The sequence below is a fragment of the Podarcis melisellensis genome (genome assembly GCF_964234715.1).
Source record: "Podarcis melisellensis genome assembly, chromosome: 17".
NCBI lineage: Eukaryota > Metazoa > Chordata > Lepidosauria > Squamata > Lacertidae > Podarcis > Podarcis melisellensis.
In genome coordinates this window covers 22582488-22604474 of record NC_138534.1, presented here as the reverse complement: position 1 = coordinate 22604474, position 21987 = coordinate 22582488, and the positions used below count along the sequence as shown (strand labels likewise).

At 43.2% G+C, this 21987-nt stretch overlaps 1 pseudogene across 1 annotated transcript; it reads right to left on the bottom strand.

The window, feature by feature from the left end:
- Nucleotides 1-16238: 16238 nt before the first annotated feature.
- LOC309360573 (scaffold protein ILK pseudogene) lies at nucleotides 16239-17950 on the bottom strand (annotated as a pseudogene). Its single transcript has one exon. The product of its transcript is annotated as a scaffold protein ILK pseudogene (transcript).
- Nucleotides 17951-21987: the final 4037 nt, after the last annotated feature.

Here is a 21987-nt window from a genome sequence, read left to right as displayed (position 1 = left end):
CCAAGAGCATTGGCAGGGTTCCGGCTCACGCTCATTTATTTCCTTATCAACTGGCATTCCTAAGGGTGGGGGAGTTGGAACTAGGCTATGCTCAACCTGCCTGGCAGTTAACTCTCTCTGTTCCTGGCTGTTTCCTTCAGTTGGTTGCAAACTTTCCCTGGGGGATGGTTCATTCATGACACCCATGATCTCCTTCCCCATAAGTTTTAACCTGGTGGCTGCTGCTTTCCCCCATCCCTTGATATCAAGGAGGGAAGGTGATTTGTCTCCCCTTTTTTGGCCACCCTGGTGCTGGGAAGCAGAGAAATGCTGCTAGCGATGAGGACAGGAAGTGGGAATGGATGGATATGTGCTAACAATGCTCTGTCACACACATGATATGGAACTACCCTGTGTTAATTCCGATAATTATTTACCTGGCGCCACATTCTTCGTGGAAATTTAAGGACATATAGATGTCTCCATTTCCTCAGCCGGGAACCTTCTGACCAGACCAGACCTTTGGATTCATTGTGCTTGGTGATTGGCCAAGTGTATATAATATTACAGCACCAGAAAGACACTAACAGCCCGACAATGGTTTGCGGACTTCATTTATTTTTGGATGGTCATTAGGCCATAAATGTGAAGAAGCACATATAAACATGCAGAGATACTTAGCTTTTTATGATTTGAAGATGCGGACGGTAGAGCAGCGATACCGAAATTACAATATGGAAATACGTTGCATACGTGCCCTAGTTCCCTCTCCATTAAATCAGACAAATCTTATAATTGATTCATAGCTGCAATATTACAGTTCAGATTAAAAAGAAGGTGTTACAAAAGTTCCAGAAGACAAGCTAAATGTTGGGATTAATTAACCATGGAACATTATACAATGTTTAATCTTCGTATTGTTGTTAAGGCCAATTAGCTACACTATGTATGGAGCATTTCAGGTTATCACGCAGTAGGGGGCAGCATGATACATTCTTATCTACACAAGTAAGCTTATTAGTTGTATTAACATGGTGAATTCAGTAATTAGAACAGGACATTGGTGGTAAGTAACAGCTCCTGCAAAAATGGCTATGTCTGCTATGAGTAACCTATCTCTGGGATTTGGTCTATTTTAGGGATATCTATGAAGTATCCAGGGATTTTCTTTTGGGTTTTTTAAAAAAGAATCATAATGGTGAAGGCCAGCCATGATAACGAGAGACCTCATTTTTTCATCAGTTCTCAGAAATTAGTGCATCAGTAATGCCAATAGCACTAGATTAATCCTGAGCTTTCCCAATATTTTGTGACAATTTTGTTAAGGCACTGGTGCACTGACAATTTACTATGTGTGCAGTCTATTCCAAGATTTTTACAATTCAGTTTTGTATCAAAAGTGCATGCACTCAGGTTTTGCATGATTAAGGATCAGATTTTTTAAAAAGGAATATATTGAAGTACTTGCTGGCAGCAGGGAAGATTTATCTCTGCAGAGGCCCACAAAGGGTCAAACGAACCTCTGATTATTCTGAGAGCCTCTTTTTTATGGCTGTGGCCACCAGATGTAGATCAATACAGCTGTTATGAAAGAGCATCCTGAATTAGCAAGACACTTGCAGTGTTCTGCATAATTGATTCTAAAGTTGATTTTTAAAGTGCACCGATCCTTTATCTGATGTTTAAAAAGCAAAACAGCAGCAACAAACAGAACCATAAAAGGGGAAGGATCGTAAGGGATGCTAAAGGATCCAGATGACCTCATATTTCTTAGTCATTCTAATAGACTGGATTGCCCTTGTTGGAGCCTTAAATTAAAGGACTCTGTAAGAAATTAAAGGACTCTATAAGAAATTGATTATTAAACTCCCTCAAAAAGCAGTCCAAATGAATGTTTTCGTGAAACACAAAGGATTATACTGCTCAAGCACATTGCTAATCAGTCCCAACTGGATTAACAGGTATTACAGGTAATTAATGATCATGGAGTATTGAAATCAATGAGGCTTTTGAAAAGACATTATGAAGCCCACCAGTGTGACTTCTACAGTTTAACCACTTTGGCTGTAACAGTTTGCATTGAAGTAACAGAGCTCGCTGCTTCTGAAATATCCTGTATTCTGGGAAGTAGCAGAGAAGTGCTAATCATGCACTTTTAAATGCAGTATCCAACAATAAGACAAAGCAATCTAGGATGCTTGATAAATTATGTATTTCCAAATTTCAATATATAATTACCTGATCTGTTACTCTTGGACTAATGTTCAGATCGAGCTTTGCTACTCCTCTGGTTCCATGTTTCTCTGAATATTGCAAAACAGTTCTCTGCAGTCAAAACATATCAAAAGTTGTATTTTTAAAAACAAGTATTTTGAGGAAAATAGACTGCGAATCTAGGTGGAATTAAACATAACCGCCATTTCTCTAAGTTTCACATTTTACCAATTTGAAATTCAGTTTTCAAAATTTTGCAGTGATTTGCTGTTTCTAAAGCAAAAACACAAACCACGCAATCTTCGTGAAAATTCATCAACATTTTAGTGCAAATTTCTCCTAACCAGAACATTCTTATATGTAGTTTTGACAAATATACACAATTTTGAAAGCAATCTCCATCGGATGTGATGCATTTTTAAAGGTTACTTTTCACCAATACATTCATTTTTATGCACACTTCCCTGCTTTTTTTTTTTTTTTTTTGGTAAACGCTGCTGGAGAACTGCATCACAAAATTCAGATAGCTGCAATTCGTTTCACATATTGCTTTGGAAAGTGCAAATTTGATGGCGTTATCTTTCAATGTGAACTAAATCAAATGTATCCTTCCTTGCCCCAGGCCATACTCCTCACAGGTCTTTCCTCACAAACACATTTCTTTAGCCTGCCATGAATGTGTCCTTGTAACATTTGCTGACCTGGATAGAGAGGGATTGTACAAAGTAGTATTGCCATATTTCAAAAAGTGAAAATCCAAAAACAAAAGGGGACAAAGTTGTTGAGCTTTTCTTTGCCGGGGGGGGGGGAGTTGTTGAGTTTTGCCCAAAGTTGCTGAGCTATTTTCAAGGAAATTCGCCAAAATCTAGACTTACGACATGGGCTGCCGTATGTCTGGATTTTCCTGGACATTTCAGTGATTTCTGCCTGGACACTGTTTCTGACTTCTGTATTATGGCTATGTCCGGGAAATTCTGGACGCATGGCAACCCTAGTGCAGAGGTACAATTTGCATTCAATTCCCCTCTTTTGCCTCTGATGTCACTTGTCACTGACGTGGCCCTCAGAAGGTCACTCAGAATATTATGTCGTGCATGGGCTGGAAAATTTTCTCCATCCCTGGTACAGTTACAGACAAATCTGAATATAAGCTGAATCACCCAATTTATACTAGGCCTTAAATCCTTGGCAAAGCACCTGTAATCTCAAAGTCCTTTTATCCAATTGAATGTCTAGGCGGTGGCAAAAGAGAATACACTCAGTACTTACCCAGACCCTCTTCTTTATTATCCCTTCACGTGCTGTTTGCTTTGGTAAATGTGGTTTGGGAACTAAAACACTAAATATTACCAAGCAGCCATGGCACTCGGTTTTATTTAAAGGTATCTACGTGTACCAGGAGCAGGGAAATGGAGCTTTTGTTTTCCTGTTAATTAACAGGCTTTAAACTGGGTCACTTTATGAGTTTGCATGATGTAGAATATGCATTTTCTCAAGGTTTTCGCAGGGAAGGAGATGAGAAACTCAGCACTTTTGCTTTGAGCCTGCGTTCGTTTGAACCTGAAGCTCAAAGCAAAAGGTGAGGGGGAATTACAAAGCCACCATGGTTGAAACTGAATAAAATATTTATACAAACCCTATGAAGCAAAGTGAAAACTCAAAAGTGAGCAGGATATTAGGCCCTTGAATATCTGCTTTGGCTCTTAAATTAGAGTCATTCCAGTGGCCTTTGCCCTCCTAAATGTTAGCGGTTGGAGCTCCATATAGTCCGCTGGATGGTTTCATTATCTGAATGTGAAAAGTTTGGCCATCTTCTGGTAGTTTCATCCTTGAACTCAATCTGCAGGTGCAAGCAGCTGTGATGGGGATGGCCACTCCAGTTAGCAGGTCACTCATGGGCAAGAGCTTTTGATTTTATCAAATAGCTGTGCAAGGATTTGCAGTGGCTTGGTGGAAATTACTGAAACCATGTGATTGTCAGTTTGCATTTCTTACTACAGAAAGTATTGATCTGATGTGTAGAGATCTTTCCTATTCTAATTAATTCAAGAAGCTTCTGGAAGCTTCTGGAAGTTTCTCTGTGAACAAGCAGAAGGTTCATGATGTTTGGATTGTTCCTTTAGAGAAGCTGGATACAGCTGGCTTAAACTGGTTCTCTTATATCTTCTGTCAAAGGTCATGCTGACTACATAGGTAAGGCCCAATGCCCTCAACAGTTAGTAGCACACAGGATGCTGAGATGTATTTTATTCCTATTTAAATGTGGTCTAAACCACAGAGCCTAGGGCTTGCCGATCAGAAGGCTGGGCTTCCCCAGCCACTCTGGGCGGCTTCCAACAAAATATCAAAATGCAGTAATGCTTCAAACTTTAAAAGTGACGGGGTGAGCTCCTGTTGCTCAGTCGCAGCTCCTGCCAACCTAGCAGTTTGAAAACATGTCAACGTGCAAGTAGATAAATAGGTACCGCTCCGGTGGGAAGGTAAACGGTGTTTCCATTCGCTGCTCTGGTTTTCCAGAAGTGGCTTAGTCATGACGGCCACATGACCCGGGAGCTGTACTCCAGCTCCCTCGGCCAGTAAAGCGAGATGAGCGCCGCATCCCCAGAGTCATCTGTGACTGGACCTAAAAGTCAGGAGTCCCTTTACCTTTACGTCTAAATTCATATCAATACATATCACCTACCATATGCAAATTTTATGTAAACTGGTGCCCTCTTTCATCCTCTCTTTTTTAGCAATGCGTAACTGGCCTCCCTGTGTGGTGTTGAACCCAGAATTAAGTGTTGGCAATTAATTGGAGCCCTGCACTATGATGGCAGCCCTGTAGGAATCCTACAATGTATCATTTTCCACAGGCACACATAGTCACTTCACTACCTTGCAGAGGCATTCTGGGAAACCAATGAAAGTAAGTTTGAGGTCAGCTAAATCAAGTACATGAAATTGGTTCTTCATTCTTAGTTCAGCAACCCCAGTTACCGAACCTTCGGCTCAGCCAAACCACACAGTTAGCTGAGGAGAGGTCAGCGTAAGCCATCAACATTTTTGAACACGGTATGTTGTTCTTACCTTTCCGAACAGATCTGTCATCCCAAGGGGCTCCAAGGCCTCAAGCAGTCTTTTGAAATTAAAAGTGTCTATAGTGAGCAGTTTATTTCCCCACCAACACCTCCTCCTCCTCGCATTAGTAGCAGAGCAAGCTATTCCTCTCACGTATAGTTATCACTGCCAGTAGCCTTGTGCTCTCCAGGTTGTGTTGCTGTTTTAGGGGACCCGAAATGGTTGTTACGATTGCTGTACGTGTGTGGTGGGGTGGGGTGGGATAAATGTAGAATAAAGTCATTAATGAAAAAGAGTAATTTAGATAAATAGATTATTGCATAATGAAACAGATCAAGAAGAGTAGACATTATGCAGGCAAAATCCTATTAGTGTTTAGCATCAGTGTAGGCCAGAGCCTTCAATCTAATTAAGGAATTTAGCAGGCTTTTAACAGGTATCATGAGTCCTTAAGAGTTCATCATACTAACCTTTGGTTTTTCTTCATTTCCCTTCACATTCTGTTTTTCTCAACCTGCCATTTTCCATTCAGCATGGGGTTTAGGGTTGACGGGTCTCCTAAGATTTTAAACCTTGAAAATGGGGGAAGACCCAGGGAGATTTGAGAGAAGACTTTGACCAGGGTGGGGTAGAGTCTAGTATGCCTGACAGTGGTTGCCACTGGTGGGTTATAGAACAACCCACAACCATTTTTGCTCTGGTTCCACTCACCACTGACACGTGGCTTCCAGAAGCTTGCTCATGAGGGGATGCATCCCTTGGATTGCAAAAAAGTTTCCCCACTCTTCAACTGCCAAACTAGGGCCCTCCTAATTTTTCAACAAGGAGGGAATTTGTCCCCCGCCCTCAAGTGCTTGGAGGTCCAACCTCTAGACTTGGTCTGATGGGCAGAGTCTGGACTCATCATGTGAAACTTGGTGTCTTTAGTCACAGGGCATCCGCTGAGCTGGAACTGAACACAGAGCAATGGCCCATCTAGCCCAACATCTTGTTCTCACAGTGGTCAGTCAAATGAATCTGGGAAACCTGCAAGCAGAGCATAACAACACTCCCTCCTCCTTGTGGCTTACAGCAACTGGTATTCAGAAGCATTACCTCATTATTTATGCAAACATGATGACATCTTTAGATGGACAAATTTCCCCTCAGATTGGGAAAACCAAATGGGAACACCAAGCAGAGGGCCTTCTCGGTAGTGGCGCCCACCCTGTGGAATGCCCTCCCATCAGATGTCAAAGAGATGAGTAATGATATTTTAGGAGACATCTGAAAGCAGCCCCCTATAGGGAAGCTTTTTGAGGTTTCACTATGTTTTTATATGTGCTGGAAGCTGTGCAGAGTAGCTGGGACAACCCAGTCTGATGGACACAGTAGAAATAAATAATATAAATTAATATAAATAGTAACTGTGGGTCATTTCTGAAACTGCTAAAGGAGTTAGAAGTAGCACACTTAATTGTAATTGTAGCATAAGCTGTAATTGTGTATTTCAAAGAGGCAAATTTGCAGTCCTTGAACTCGGTTGACAGTATTAAAGTCTGGAGCCAAGAAGCTGAAAATCAAACTCCTTTAAGAGATCTCAGCATTGCAGTGCTGCAGAGTTGCGCTTGGTTTTTTTTAATGGATTTTTTTATTCTTCTTCCTGCCACTTGGCCATGTACTTTCTTCATTGATATATGTCCCCTAACTTAACCTCATCTTCTGGTTTTCCTATTGCCAAGGAATCATCAGTAGTGGTTTCAAATTTCTTTGCTTTCACATCATCTGTATTTCTCTCTCTGGTCTGTATATATTACCCAGTTGACCTGAAGATTTTTATGCTGATAAGTGTATTTCTCGTGCACTGATAGATTTCTCCCCTTTTCCAATCAATAGCTGGCAATGGTGTAACTCATATCTATTGAGCTGGGGAGATGGGCACTGTTCTCCATTGCACTCTAATTGCCTTGCATGACTCTGATGGTGCAAAATGATCAGGCCTGTACATGAGAGCATTCTTATCTGAGAGGGATGAGGCATTTAGATGACAAATAGGTCAGCAGCATATGTATTAATATATATCAGCAGTATATTAGGGTTCTCTGATAGTTTCTCCCAGAACTGCATTTCAACATCATTTGGTTAACATTGTCAACATAGGTGTTTTGCTTACAAATAACTGTTTGCAAATGATAAAAATTAGTAAAACAATTCATTGCTCCAAAGTCAAGCCAAATTCAGTAATGAACTCCAAGGACTTCAAAAAAAAGCCTGCCTCAAAGAAGAGAGACGTTTTTGAAGCCCCCAACAACTTTACCAACTTGGATCAACATTTACATACCCTCCAACATTTCTCCAATGAAAATGGGGACATCCTATTCCATGATAATAATTTTATAATTTTTTACACCACCCACCTGACTGGGTTGTCCCAGCCACTCTGGGAGACTCCCAAAACATATAAAAACATAATAAAACTATTCAGGGCTGCCTTCAGATGTCTTCTAAAAGCCGTATATTCACTTATCTCCTTGGCTTGAGGGTTGCATAACTCTGTATCCCCCAACATTTCTCTGATGAAAATAGAGGCACCCTACCATGCACTCCAATATTCATCTGAAGAAAATAAGAACATCCTGTGGAAAAATGGGCAATCTGGGAATGTCCCTGGAAAATAGGGACACTTGGAGTGTCTGCATCTGAACTGGAAGAGAATTTCCTTCCTGCTTCCCACCTCTCCTGTCAGGAATGAGCCAGCTCTAAGCAAAGGTTTGCAGCCAACTGCAGAAAGCAGCCAGAAACAGAGAGGCTTTGATGTTAGTCAGGCAGGGGAGGGCCAGCAGTCACAGACTTCTGCTCTTCCTGACCTTGACGGGCAGACTGATAAGGCAGTAGCTGAGAACAGGCTAGAACACAGACAAAGCTCACCGGAAGCACACTTCATCAGGAAGAAACTCAGAGACAGCCTCTCAGAACAGGAAGAGGTTGGAGCTGACCCAATAAGTCTGAGGAGCCGGCGAATGGGAGGGCTGCTAGATCACAGAAACCACATTTTGCAAACTAGGAGTCATGAGAGATGAGAGATCCCACCTGAATTCTTTCTCTTTGACATCAGTGCTTGAATTTAGCTGAATTCTGCCGTTTATTATTATCACCTTATATTCTTTCTCAGATCTGCAGGGATCTCAGCTGAAACAGGAGCACCCAAATACTAGAGAGCCCTAAGGTTTGCAGAACAAAAAGTATTTAGGGTGAAAACAATCTTAAGGTGATGGACCAGCACACTTATAATACAATTTTCAAGTTTATGTTCAACAGAAGAGACTTCTCCCCAGCAAATGAGGAGTGGTTTGAAATTCCTTCTGCATTCCTCCTCTTGTGGGATGTGAAGCATATTCTTAGGACTTCGAATTTTTCTTTGAGGTCAGCTTTCCAGGAAAAACAACAAGAGCAACCTCAAAGTATTGCACTGTGACAGGTGGAGTAGGAAGGGACAATAATAATAAAAAAGAGACCGGTTGTTTTTCTGATTAGATGCAAAGTCGATGACAATGCAAATCTATACATGTTGCTTTCAGATGCAGAAAGTGCTGATGCAATTTCCATGGCAACCAAAAGGGGGGAGAGAGAGATGTTTCTACCAGGTTTAACTGTGGAATCACTGAAGTGACTCCAGGGGGCGAGTATGTGAAAACAGCAGTCAATAACTCTAAAGGAATGCTGTTCTAAGTATAGGAACACAGAACTGAGAGCAATTTGAGGTAAGCCATCTTGCCCTGGACAGAGCACTCAGGGGGCAGAGGGAGAGAAAGATGTATTGGCTCCTTTGACATGAAGTAAAGCTGGATTATTTAGGTCATAATCTCCACACCGTAGCAGACCTGAAGGTCTGGGTTTTAGATTTTAAGGTCCAGGTTCCATTCAATCCAGTCAAGATTTTAGCTGAAGCGTCAGGCACAATTTAATTAAGAAGTTTGGATGATAACATCCTTGCATTGTGGAAGCCACTGCTGTTTGCCAAACAAATGTGAACGGGCTGTTTCTGATTGGAAGCATTAGTTACAATGTTTTGTAATATCTTGTTTAATTATGAGTTTCCGTTCCACGGCTTATTTAAGATTAGTTTCTTCCGCAGTTTCCTAACATTTAATCCTCAGCATTTATGCTGGTATTATATCTGAGGCATAGCGGGATTGTTTGCTTGATTTCCACCACCCCTTTGCCTAAGGCTGTTGTTGTAATTAATTGTAAGGTTTCAATTCACATGGGCTTTGCAAATGCTTTATGGAACAAAAAGTAGAGTCGACGCACCAAGGACTCCATTAAAAATATATATTTTAGCTGAGAACGGCATCTTGCCTCTTCCCTTCTCCCTGCAAATCTATGTAAGAAGGACCTTGTGTCACTAGATGTTGTGATAGTCACTAAAGGTGGTTTTAAAGGGGGATTAGAAAAACCCACAGGTTTATGGCTCTGGGCAGTGGTATGTTGGACTAGATAGGCTGCTTTCTAGCAGGGCTCTTCTTATCTTCTGTCAGGGGCTGGACTGAGGAGGAATGGTGGGAACCGCCCTCCCCTCTTCTTGCACCTTCCCAAGAAGAGGAGGACAGTATAGATTTAGAACAGTGGTTTGCAGAAGGTCATAGTTCGGAGGTGCAGAGGGGAGAAGCTGGGAAATATTTGGGGAGCAGCAGGAAGAAGAAGCACCAGGGGAGAGATAGCTAACAGACTCAGTGTCTCTTGAAGGCATTCCTGACCACCCCCTCTCCCAGAACAAGGTGTGCCTTGAGAGTAATAGAACAGAAAATTCAGAGGCAGAAAATGCAGATCAGTCGGTGCAGAGGTGACATAGAATAGAAGGGGCTGAGGGGTGGGACTACTTGGAGCAACACCATTATTTAAGAGAGACTGCATTCCTTCATATCTCTCTGTGAATATTGAATAAACTATATTCTTCTTGTTCTTCTGCTTCTTGGCATCCCACCGTGAGAGGGATAGGATTCCCTGAAGCCTTGACATCTTCTTAGCAATTATGAAATTAAAAATTGCCTTGCTGGGTCAAGCCAAGCATCTATCTAGCAGCGCCTGAATTATGGAGGACAAGGAATGTCAAGAGGCTTTAATGAAGTCCCTAGTATGCTTCTGAAAATAGTGATTAAGCAAGCCGTTGACCCTTTCCGTCCTTTGTGGTCCAATTATCCATCTAGTCCACATTTTGCATCCACCATGCAGATGCCCAGATACATTCACCAAACATGCAGCGGGGATGATGGAATTACACTCGCTAGCACCATCCTGCTGTCTGCATGCCTGCTAGTCTAGGTGTGTTTAGCATAAGGTGAGAATTGGGTTGCCACAAAAGTACAGTTCATGCATGCAGGCCTTCCATGTCCTTGGGAGCCCTTTGCCCTCAGGGTTCCTGACCACGTGAATCCTTCCATAACCTTGCTTGATCATAGCTGAGTCTGGTGTGTCACTCATATCCATCTTATGTCAATTAGGCTGATGTGCAGGTAAAGGTAACTATTAGGTCCAGTCGTGGCCGACTCTGAGGTTGCGGCGCTCATGTCACTTTATTGGCCGAGGGAGCCGGCCTACAGCTTCTGGGTCATGTGGCCAGCATGACTAAGCCGCTTCTGGCGAACCAGACCAGCACACGGAAACGCCGTTTACCTTCCTGCTGGTGCGGTACCTATTTATCTACTTGCACTTTGACGTGCTTTCGAACTGCTAGTTGGGCAGGAGCAGGGACCAAACAGCGGGAGCTCACCCCGTCACAGGGATTTGAACCGCCAACCTTCTGATTGGCAAATCCTAGGCTCTGTGGTTTAACCCACAGCGCCACCTGCGTCACAGTTTGTCAGTAAAACACGTTTCACATGTGCAAGTCATCACTTAGCCAATTCGTTGTGGAGGTATGTGTGACCTGTATTTGAAAACATTGCATTCTGCATAGGCATTATGTTAGCTATGCACATCACATTTGTTTGACTTGTGCTTCCTTTTGTGAGAATCCAAAATATGTGTGAGGTTTAAAACAATGGGAGCTCCCAGATGGACTGCTTTGAGTCGTAATCCAAAATGTCCAGGTTGTGGAAGTCTGCTGTATGCTAACTTAACGTTTAAAGCACAACACAGGGGAAAAATAATGTTTATCCAAAATAAATGGATGTATAATTGATGCGGCCTCCAGACATTTTTGAGGTGGGAGATGTGGTTCATCATACGGTTCAAGTTTGTCACTCCTAATCTAAGAGTGCTTTTACACATTCCAGAATAGCTAAACATTGTTCTCCTACTTTTTACAGGGCATCTGCTGACACTATCACCGGTACAGGGCAGATGCTGACACCATCTTCTGTGTTTTACTCAGTGCTCTTTTTTGGGGGGGGGGGGATGCTCAAGTGTACTCAGTACCAGCATCCCCCCCCAGCACCCTCAACCCTTCAAATGTTAAGTGTGGTACTTACTCTAACAACTTCATGAGGAGTACAGACACCTTTCCCCCCTTTTTCTAAAAAGCACGGGTTTCACCCCATACGTCTTTCACCTTTTTTCAGACTGCAAAAAAGTCCATACACATGATGGACATCTGTAGCACAGTTAAGATTGCAGTGACTATATGTTACCATTTCTTGAAGTGACACTGTGTGTGTGTGTGTGTGTGTTGTTTGCTATCTGTGAAAAGGAGGGTAGATCTATACATGGGGGGGGATGCCATGAATAAGTCAGGAATTAAATCATTATAACAAAAGAAATAAAACACTATGGAAAATCGCAAAGAAATTTTCTTTGGCTCTCCAGCACCAACTGGTGTTGCATGTTTACAATGCATTCAAAACACTGTTTTTTGTTTTTTTGTTTTTTACTTACTTATCAAACCTTTATTAGGCATTATGCGAATAAAACCATAGAAGAGAAAATAACATATAAAAGCCTTAAAATATATATAAAAGGGCAGCAGTTGGCTACATACATACATATATATATATATATATATATATATATACATATAGAATCGATGGTTTTCTTTGTTAACCTGCTCCTTGGAGGACTGCTACCAAAAACTCGGCTACCCCCGCCGTTACCCTTTGGTCAACGTCGGATAGGTAGAGTCCCACACATTCACCTTGCTGGGGTTCCAGACCACCCAAGAGAGGGGACAGCACGCGTTGACGGAGCGTACTGTACAATGGGTAATGAAAGAGAATATGCTCTACAGTGTCCGGGACATTCATAGAACATCTGCAGAATCTCTTGTTTCTAGGAATGTTTTGATATCTTCCCCTGACAAATGCTGAGGGAAAAACATTCAAACGGGCCAGCATAAAAGCCCTACGTTGGGCTGGGATTATTAATTTAGTGACGTAATTGGCTCTGCTATCTAAGATATTTAAATCAAGAATATAGGGGAGCAAATTTTGTTTACAGCTGCCATAATATTTTGTCTCTCGACATCCTTTAGTCTAGTTAGGATATTATGGAAAATGTATTGCTCATTAGAATTGTACAGGGGCTCCAGCTCGATGCCTAAAGATTCAATCTTTTTTTCGAGGTGCTGATACCATCTTGATTTATAGGAGTCATTGAGCAAATCAGCGAGCAGACTTGATGGAGGGCAGCGAAAATGGCAGCGTAACCAGTACTTTATTGAGGTGGACCATGCCCAATATTCCATTGTGTGTATGCCTATTTCTGCACACATTGTTTCATATTTGATCATAGCTGGGAGTCCAAGAATACGTCTCAGAAAGCTGGAGTGGATCTTTTTTAAATCACTGTTATATGCTTGGACCCATAGCGGGATTCCATAGAATATCTGGGATTGCACTTTTGTTTGAAATATCTGATTGGCCGCAGGAATAAATTGATTACCTTTCTGATAATAAAAACGGGCAACTGCTGATGAGGTGCACTTTGCCTGTTTTATGGCATTTGTGCGATGGGTTGCCCACCCTAAATTGCTCTGGAATAAAATTCCCAGATACCTATAGATTTTCACTTGTTGGATTTCTTGCCCTCTTATTTTCCATTTCTCTAATTTCCAACCATTCGAGAAGACCAAAATTTTTGTCTTCTCATAATTTATAGAGAGTTTGTTGCATTCGCAGTAAAGGGTCAGTGAAGATATAAGACGTTTCAGACCCAAGCTCGTTAATGATAGTAGGACAGCATCGTCTGCGTATAATAAGAGAGGAACTGGTTTCTGATTAAGTTTAGGGGCATGTGATTCTATTTTTTGAAGGTAATCTGGCAAGTCTGATAAAAATAAATTAAATAGGAAGGGGGCAAGAATACACCCTTGTTTTACCCCTTTCGAGTTAGGGATGTCTGATGAAAGGTGACCTTTGGTGTTAAGTTTGACTTGACAGGTATTAGAAGAGTGCAGATTTTGCATTAGAATCAATAAGCGCTGATCAATTTTTAATTCTGCGAGTTTCCTCCACAACTTTGGGCGGTCAATTGACTCGAATGCACCACGAAAATCTACAAAAGCAGCATATATCTTAGATTGCCTTTGGGATCTGTATTTTTCAACCAAATGCATCAGTATAAGACAGTGGTCTAGTGTAGAGCAACCTTTGGAGAAACCTATTTGTTCTTTCCCTGGTAATTTTAGATTTTTCATCCAGGTAAGGAGTTTAGATAAGAGGTGCTTGGCGTAGATTTTCCCTATCACTGATAATAGGCTTATCGGTCTATAATTCCTTGGTTCTTTTGGGTCGCCATTTTTAAAGATTGGAATAATTATTGATCTTAACCATATCTCAGGTATGATCCCATATTTATCTATGAGAGTAAACAGTTGAGCTAAGGGTTCTGCCCACCAATCTATATAGGTCTTAAATAATTCTATTGGTAGACCGTCTGACCCAGGAGATTTCCCCGATTTGAAATTTTTAACTATCTCTCTAATTTCCTCTTCCTTTACCCTTGGCCACTCCTGGAGTTTATTAATTTTATTTTTAGTGGTTTCATTTCCTTTAAGTTCACTGTGTAGATTATTAAATACAGATGTAAAATATTGGGACCATTTGGATTCTGCAATTGGTGGTAGAGTTAGTTGATTTTCGGCTTTCAATCCTCCGTACACTAAGTTCCAGAACGCTTTGTTGTTTTTACTCTGAATTGAGTCGAATAATTGTAGCCATTTTTGGGTTGCGTATTTCTGTTTCTTTTCGGCCAGAATGTAATGATATTTTCTTTTTTCATCAAGATAAGAGGGCTCTAGTTTAGTGCGATTATTTTTAAATGTTTGGCGCAGTTTTCTTTTTAGCTGGAAACATTCATCATCAAACCAAGGGCTAGCGCTATGTTTAAGTACCCAAACTTTAGGTGGAGTACTAAGCTCTACGAACATTTGGAAGATTTCATTATAAATTTTCGGTATATCACTGTAGAAATTAGTGGTCTTTAATTTGGATAATACTTGTTTTCTCAGGTTGGCTGTAAGTTTTTGCCCCACTGCTGCACTCATTTCCTGGGACCATTTTAATTGGGTCATTTGTTTGTATTGAGAAGGTTCTATGATATTGTGCTTAGTTATTTTAGTTTCGTCCTTTAAGTTTATAGACAACGATAATGGCTGATGGTCGCTTTCAGTGCGCGTTCCAATTTTGAGGTCCATGATCGAATTTATGATATTATAAGGGACAAGAATATAGTCGATGACACTGCATCCTCGGGGGGAGAAGTATGTAAACTCCCCACTTCTATCGCCTTTTGTTGAACCATTCACAATCTGCAAATTAAAGTTGTTACATAATTCAAGTAGGCGTAAGCCTTCGTTGTTTACAACCCTGTCTCTGGAGAATCGTCCTATTTTCAGGGCATGTGCGATATCATTATCAGTATTCCAATTTAGTTTGCTACATAGTTGTTCATTGTTGGTTCCCACTCTGGCATTAAAATCACCTGCTATTATCAGTGAGGCATTTGGGTATTTATCGGTCAAATTTTCTATATAAAAGGTTAGTTGTGACCAATTTTCACTGCTGCTGTTGTTTTTGGTTGGGGGGATATAGACATTTACAAGTAGCAAAGTATCATTTTTTTGGGTTAAAAGTAGAGCTTGTGCAAGTGGTAAGCATTTTTCTAGTTGTTTGATTTCAAACCCTAAGTTGTCTTTGATCATACAACAGAACCCTGCTTTCGGCCGACCCTTCGCGTTTGTTTTCAATGCGGGTTTCGTATAGGAGGTGAATCCATTGATTTTAATATCTCTAGTTGACCATGTTTCTTGTAGAAGTATTAATTCAAAGTCTTTAAAGAAGTTCATTAGGTCTGGGTCTCCGTCTTTGTTTCCCCACCCTGCGATATTCCAGGACAGCAAGCGTAGGATCCGTTTTTGAGTTGGTGGCTGGTTGACAGCATTTAGTCATTCTAGTTCTGTCATTGAGTCCAGCGAGGGATTTTGTCTTGTGCAGATACAGCCATTTGTCGCTGCTTTCGGTGGGGAGCATAATGATGGATCTTTTAGATTCTTTTTTAAAGTGCGGGGAATTAAAATTTCCTCCCTTTCTTGATTTTCTTCCTTAACTGTTCCTTGTTCCTGAGAAATTTCTGTGGTTGGTGGACTATTATGGACAGTAGGACTGTTTTCAGTCTCTACTTCCATTTCTTTGGCCTCATTTGGTGTTGAACTCAGTGTGTCAGGTCTATTGAAGGTCATCTTTTGTTCGGCAATGTTAGAGTCCTTTGTAGTACTTAAATAAGGGGTACCTATTTCGTTTGGAGCTAGTATTTGATATCTCAGCCAGGAATTTTTTTTTACTAATGTAGCTGAGTCCCCAGTCTCTAAGACAAGTTATCAAAATCTAAACAAAGTGGAAGAAGAGGAAAAAGAATGATGAGCTATTATGCAGACATTTTGCAAAATTATGTTAATTTAAAGTTGCTCTTTGGCATCGCTTTATTTATTTTTATTTTGAGCCCTCTGGCTTGGACAGGGGCCTGCATAGAAAAGATAAAAACCGTGCAGCGCAGAGGCAGGCGGTGGGCTCCGAGTGCGAGGCGACCTTGCTGATGCGCGCTGAGGGAACGGGGTGCTAGGCACTGTGGAAGGCAGCGCAGCATTGCTGGGGGAGCTTAAAAGGCCAGGGCAGCTTACAGCAGGGACCCCCCCCCAATAGAGCTGCCCCGAAAGGGGAGGGGGGCAAGGCGGTGGCTCCTTCTGTACCGTTTTGTTTCAAGAGCAAGGAAGTGGCGCTTCCTGTCATCAGCACCTCCCCAAGGCACTTGTGGGCAGGCTGGGGGGGCTGCAGAGCACGTCCCCCCCTCACTTCTCCTGCATCTTCTCAAGGATGGGGACGATCATGTCAAATTTGGGGCGCTTGGCTGGGTCCTCGTTCATGCAGATCTTCATCAGCTTGCAAATGTGGGGGGAGATGCCTGGGGGGATGGTGGGCCGCAGCCCCTCCAGGGCGACCTTCATGCCAATCTCCATGTTGGAGAGGTCAGCAAAGGGCACCTCCCGCGTCACCAGCTCCCACAGGAGCACGGCAAAGCTCCACATGTCGGCCGAGCGGCGGTTGATCTCCTCTGCCTTCTTCTGCAGAGCTTCCGGAGCCACCCAGGCTGGCGCATACATCCTGCCAGGGCACTGGAAGGAGAACTTGACGTCTGCCATGCTGATCCGGGCCGTCATGTCCTCATCGATCATGATGCTGCGGCTGTTGAGATAGTGGCACGGGATGAGGGGCTCCAGGGTGTGGAGGAAGGCCATTCCTCGGGCCACATCCAGAGCAAACTTCACGGCCTGCGTCTGGTCCACCACAAAGTTGGTGCCTTCGTGGAGCACGTTGTAGAGGGAGCCGTAGGGCATCCAGTGGGTGAGGGTGATGGGGTGCGGAGCAGGAGGAGACTGGCAGGCGCCCAGGACCGGCAGCACGTTGGGGTGGGAGAAGATCCTGAGCTTGGGGTACTCTTCATTGAAATCGCGGCTCTTGCGGGTCGTCCAGTCTCGGGGCTTGAGCACTTTGATGACGATGCCGTTTCCCTGCCAGCGCCCTTCCCAGAGCTCTCCAGACTGGTTCTCGTTGAGCTTGTGTCCCAGGGTCAGCTGCCGGAAGTCGATGCCCGCCAGCTTGTTCAAAGTCCCGTTGCGAGGTCTCGTCCGTGTTGTGCCCTTCCAGAAGGTGTCCTTGAAGGGGATGCGCGTGAGGCTCTGGCCCAACTTCTCTGCTCGCTCTTTCAGGGCGTCCCGCAGGGGCGCCTTGGCCTTCTCCAGGGGGGTCTCCCCATATTTGTTGCAGATGCTGACGAGAGCCCCGCTGGCCACCAGGTCCTCGGCCACCTGCTCCTGGGCCCAAAAGCAGGCGTAGTGGAGAGGCGTGTTCCCGTGCTCGTTCACCGCGTTGATGTCGGCCTTGAACTGGATCAGCTTCTGGACAATGTCCCGGTGGCCGTGGCTGGCAGCCAGGTGCAGCGGGGTGTCGTCCCCCCGGTTCATGACGTTGATGCGCGCCCCTCGCATGACCAGCATGTCGACCACGCTGGAGCGGCCTTCGCGGCAGGCCCAGTGCAGCGGACTGAAGCCGTGGTCATCGCCCTGGTTCAGGTCGTTCTCTGTGTTGTCCAGCCAGAGGCGCACGGCCACGGCGTTGCCCTCCCGGCACTGCGTGAAGATGTCGCCCATGGTCCCTCCGTGCCCGATGGCGGCGGCGGCTCCGTGTGTGGCGCGTCCCGTCGGCTCGGCTCCTCCCCGCCGCTCCCTCGGGCGGCTCCCGCCGGAGACCGCCCCCTCCCGGCCTCCCTTTGGCATCGCTTAGCATGATGCCAGTTTTAGTAAGAGGTGTGTGAAGTAGCAAGTCAGTTAGTGCTTGAATGAAGAACAAGTCTGAGCACTAAGTCGGCATTCATACAATAACAAGGTGATGTGCCCTTTATGCTGCAGTTCTAAGGCAGAGAGAAGGAGAACCTAAGGCAGTTGAACCGCTTATCCAAAGCTCTCTTGAGCTCTCACTGGCAGGGTAGAAGTGAGGACAGATGTCTTATATTGGATGCTTTTAATGGGGAAAAAAGTATGTTCCCCTCCCATTGGGAAAAAAGAAGGCTGATCGCCAGAGAATTGATGCTTTTGAATTATGGTGCTGGAGGAGAATCTTGAGAGTCCCATGGACTGCAAGAAGATCAAACCTCTCCATTCTGAAGGAAATCAGCCCTGAGCGCTCACTGGAAGGACAGATCCTGAAGCTGAGGTTCCAATACTTTGGCCACCTCATGAGAAGAGAAGACTCCCTGGAAAAGACCCTGATGTTGGGAAAGATGGAGGGCACAAGGAGAAGGGGATGACAGAGATGGTTGGATAGTGTTCTCGAAGCTACCAGCATGAGTTTGACCAAACTGTGGGAGGCAGTGGAAGACAGGAGTGCCTGGCGTGCTCTGGTCCATGGGGTCACAAAGAGTCAGACACGACTAAACGACTAAACAACAACAACACAGTTTATTCCATGCTTTGGGGATGTGACAAGAGACAGGTAGGATACCAGATTCTTCACACTCTGCTCCCATCAGGGACCCAATATGCTCCCTGGGACATCCCATTTTTGGTCCTTCTGAAAGCAGAGCTTCACCCTCAGGAGGACGGGGGCCACAGAAGTCTGTGTGGCAGTGAGTAGGGAGTATCTGACATTGAATCCCACTCTTCAAGGTCAAAGTTCCCTCTCTGTCCTCAGAGAAGAATAAGATTCCTATGGACCCTAAGACATGCTCCCAGTGGCCAAAGGAAACCCAGCTGGCATTTAAAGCATATTGTCATTCAAATATTCCTTTAAATAGTTGTGTAACAATTCACAGTAATGATGTTTGCTAGCAACTCAGAAAATTCAACCTTTGTGGAAATTGTCCATCTATTTTTGAATATGCACATGAAGTTTCCCATCCATGTCAAGCCACTTTTTGATTACCCAGAAATATCCATAAATATAAATAGGGTAGTTTCACACATTCTAATCTTTATATATGTCATCACCAACAGAAAAGAATTATTTCAGTACGACTGTTGTGAGATAGCTTCCCTGTATAGCTTTTTTGAGTGGTTTATGTAACTCTTTCCCTCTGTTTCCTAGTAATGTCTTTCAGCAGATAAATTCATGATGCTTGAACTGGGGTATGTTCCTCCCTCGCTTCTATCATGTCTGCCTGAAATAACATCCTATTAAGCAAAGTATTGACTATTAAATTGCTCTCTTGGTTTATAAGCCATTGCATTACAAGCCTCCCACTTCTCATTCCATGCATTTATTTTAATTGTGAATTCCATCATGAATAGAATACTGTGACTTTTACTCTCTCTCTCCATGTTGCAATGAATCCAGCTATTACTGAGTAATTTCTTATAAGGAGAAAAAAGATATCTGTTTTGTATCAACAAAACGTAGACCGACTAAGGAAGATCTTTGTTTTCTTGAAAGGTCTCATAATACAAGTGACAACAGAAGTTCAGTGAATGGTGCGATCCTGGTGCATTTCAAACCTGAAGCCAGAAGTTTGAACATTAAGAGTAAGTGCTTGAAAGCAGGAATGGTTTGATTTGCAACTCATTTCTTAAAGGGGTTGTGGTCCTTCCTCTTTGGAGGTTTTCAAGCACATGATGGACAACCAACTCTCATGGGTGCTCTAGCTTTCCTGCATCGAGCAGAAGATTGGAATAGATGCCCTACAAGACCCCCCCCCCTAGTCTATGACTCTGTGCATCCCCAACTGCCATTAACAGCAGCTGCAATCTAGCCATTGAAACCAGGCAAGCCATTAAATCTCACGCTTACATCTATTGTGGGGTCTACATAGGAGTGGACCACAGCAGCTCAGAGAAGAAGCTTCGCCCTTTGAAATGGATTGATGTAGCAGTAACACCCTAAAACCATAAAAGCACTGTGGAATAGCTCTGTGAGTTGTTGTAGCTATTAGTTAAACTAGTTAGCTGCTTTAACGTGCCCGAGGCACCCCAAAACTTACAAGCAAGACCTACTGCATAGATACAACAAAGGTGAAGCAATGACAGTAGAGAAACATGCCCTTCATCACCATAGCATAATCTTTAAAATGTGCTCCAACCTGTTCTTGCTCAGGTTTGGTCCATGTTTCATGTCATTTCTTTAACAATTCAGTATGTTGGCTGGCATCAACGGCATGTCCTTAAAAGCATTCTGGAAGCCCACGGGATCAGATCAGTGTGTTTCTGGGAATGAAACACCTGGATCATTTCCCACTTATGTGGAGTAAAGAGGTGTCCAAAATCTGAGTCCGCGTCTTCTCTGAACTAAACAGAGCCAGATCTTCCAAACATTTGTCTCAGGGTTCTGCTTTCTAGATCCATCACCATCTTGCTTGTGCTCTTCTGACCACAGGCTACTTTGTCAATGGCTTTCTTCAAAGGCAATACCCAGAACTTGGCACATTACTCTGGGTGTGACGTAACCAGCACAGAATACATTTCACCTGTAACTTAAGGTGACATTATGCTTCAAGGAATTAGGACTAGCATACAAGAACCTAAATGGTTTGGGACCATAGCACCTAAAAGAGCATCTTCCTTAGTATCAACCCTCTGGCCCATGGCCATCTTACATGGCTAGATCATAGAACCATAGAACTGTAGAGTTGGAAGGGACCATGAGTGTCATCTCGTCCAACCCCCTGCAATGCAGGAATCTTTCACCCAACATGGTGGGTGACCCTGAGAATAAGAATCTCATGCTCTACCAACTGAGCTATCGTAGAAATTTTTCAAACCCTCCAATACTGCAAAAATGAAAATGAGGAAAACATCATTTATTTTTGCATTTATTTAATATGTTTTTAACCTGTCCTTCATCAAACGATCCCATCGTTTGGTCGACAGCAAAAAACATTTGGTTATCTCTTAGTTAATAGCATAAAACACTTTCAACAGCACATTTATAATGACTTTTAACACTGGTGTTCTCATGCTGAGGGATTGGTGCCTGATATCAACCACTCCACGCTAGTGTGCAGTGCTTTAGGCTCTGGTTTTGTCTAGCCTACGGTCGATCCATTGATTTAAAAGCAAATACAGGGTGCAGGCAAAATGTTTCTAGAGGAATTAATAGCTGAAGACAACACCTTTGCTCTTCCTTCCTCGCTGTCATTTTTGGCCTGGAACTGTGTATGTGATTCCTCGTCTTTTATTTCCTGCAAATATCTTCTCTGAAAGCTTTCTTTTCCATTAAGCCTTTGACACGACACCTAAGTACTTGTAACAAATAGATGCATGCATAAAAGCAGTGAACCCTCCTGTTTATCTCTGATTTCTCTTTGTTTCCTCTTGTTCTTTTCAAGGTGCTATGAAGATTGTTCTTGTTCCAAATAGGGTGATCTGGCTTACACATGAGCAAGAAGTGTCACCATTCGATTAGCTGCTGTTGTTTTTACTACTCTTAACTGCAGAAGAAGAGAAAAATTCTGCGTTATAAACATGTCATGTGGTGGCGATTATCATATTTATTCTCCTAAGCTAAAATTTATTGCAAGCTGAAGTGAGAGCCATTTGCACTGTCAGAGTTTCCATAAATCAAGATATTAAGAAGTCATTTGTTTGGTGGGAGACACATACAGTACCTTGCACACAATTTTAAGCAAATGCCAAGAAATTTGAGCAGTTGGTGATAGCACTCCCCAGTGTGGTGCTGCGCAACGCAGTGCAAATGCATCTATTTTGAACATAAGCCCCACCTCTGCTCAATGGGGCTTGCTCTCCAGTAAGTGTGTTTTGGAGTGCACTCGGTCAACTCA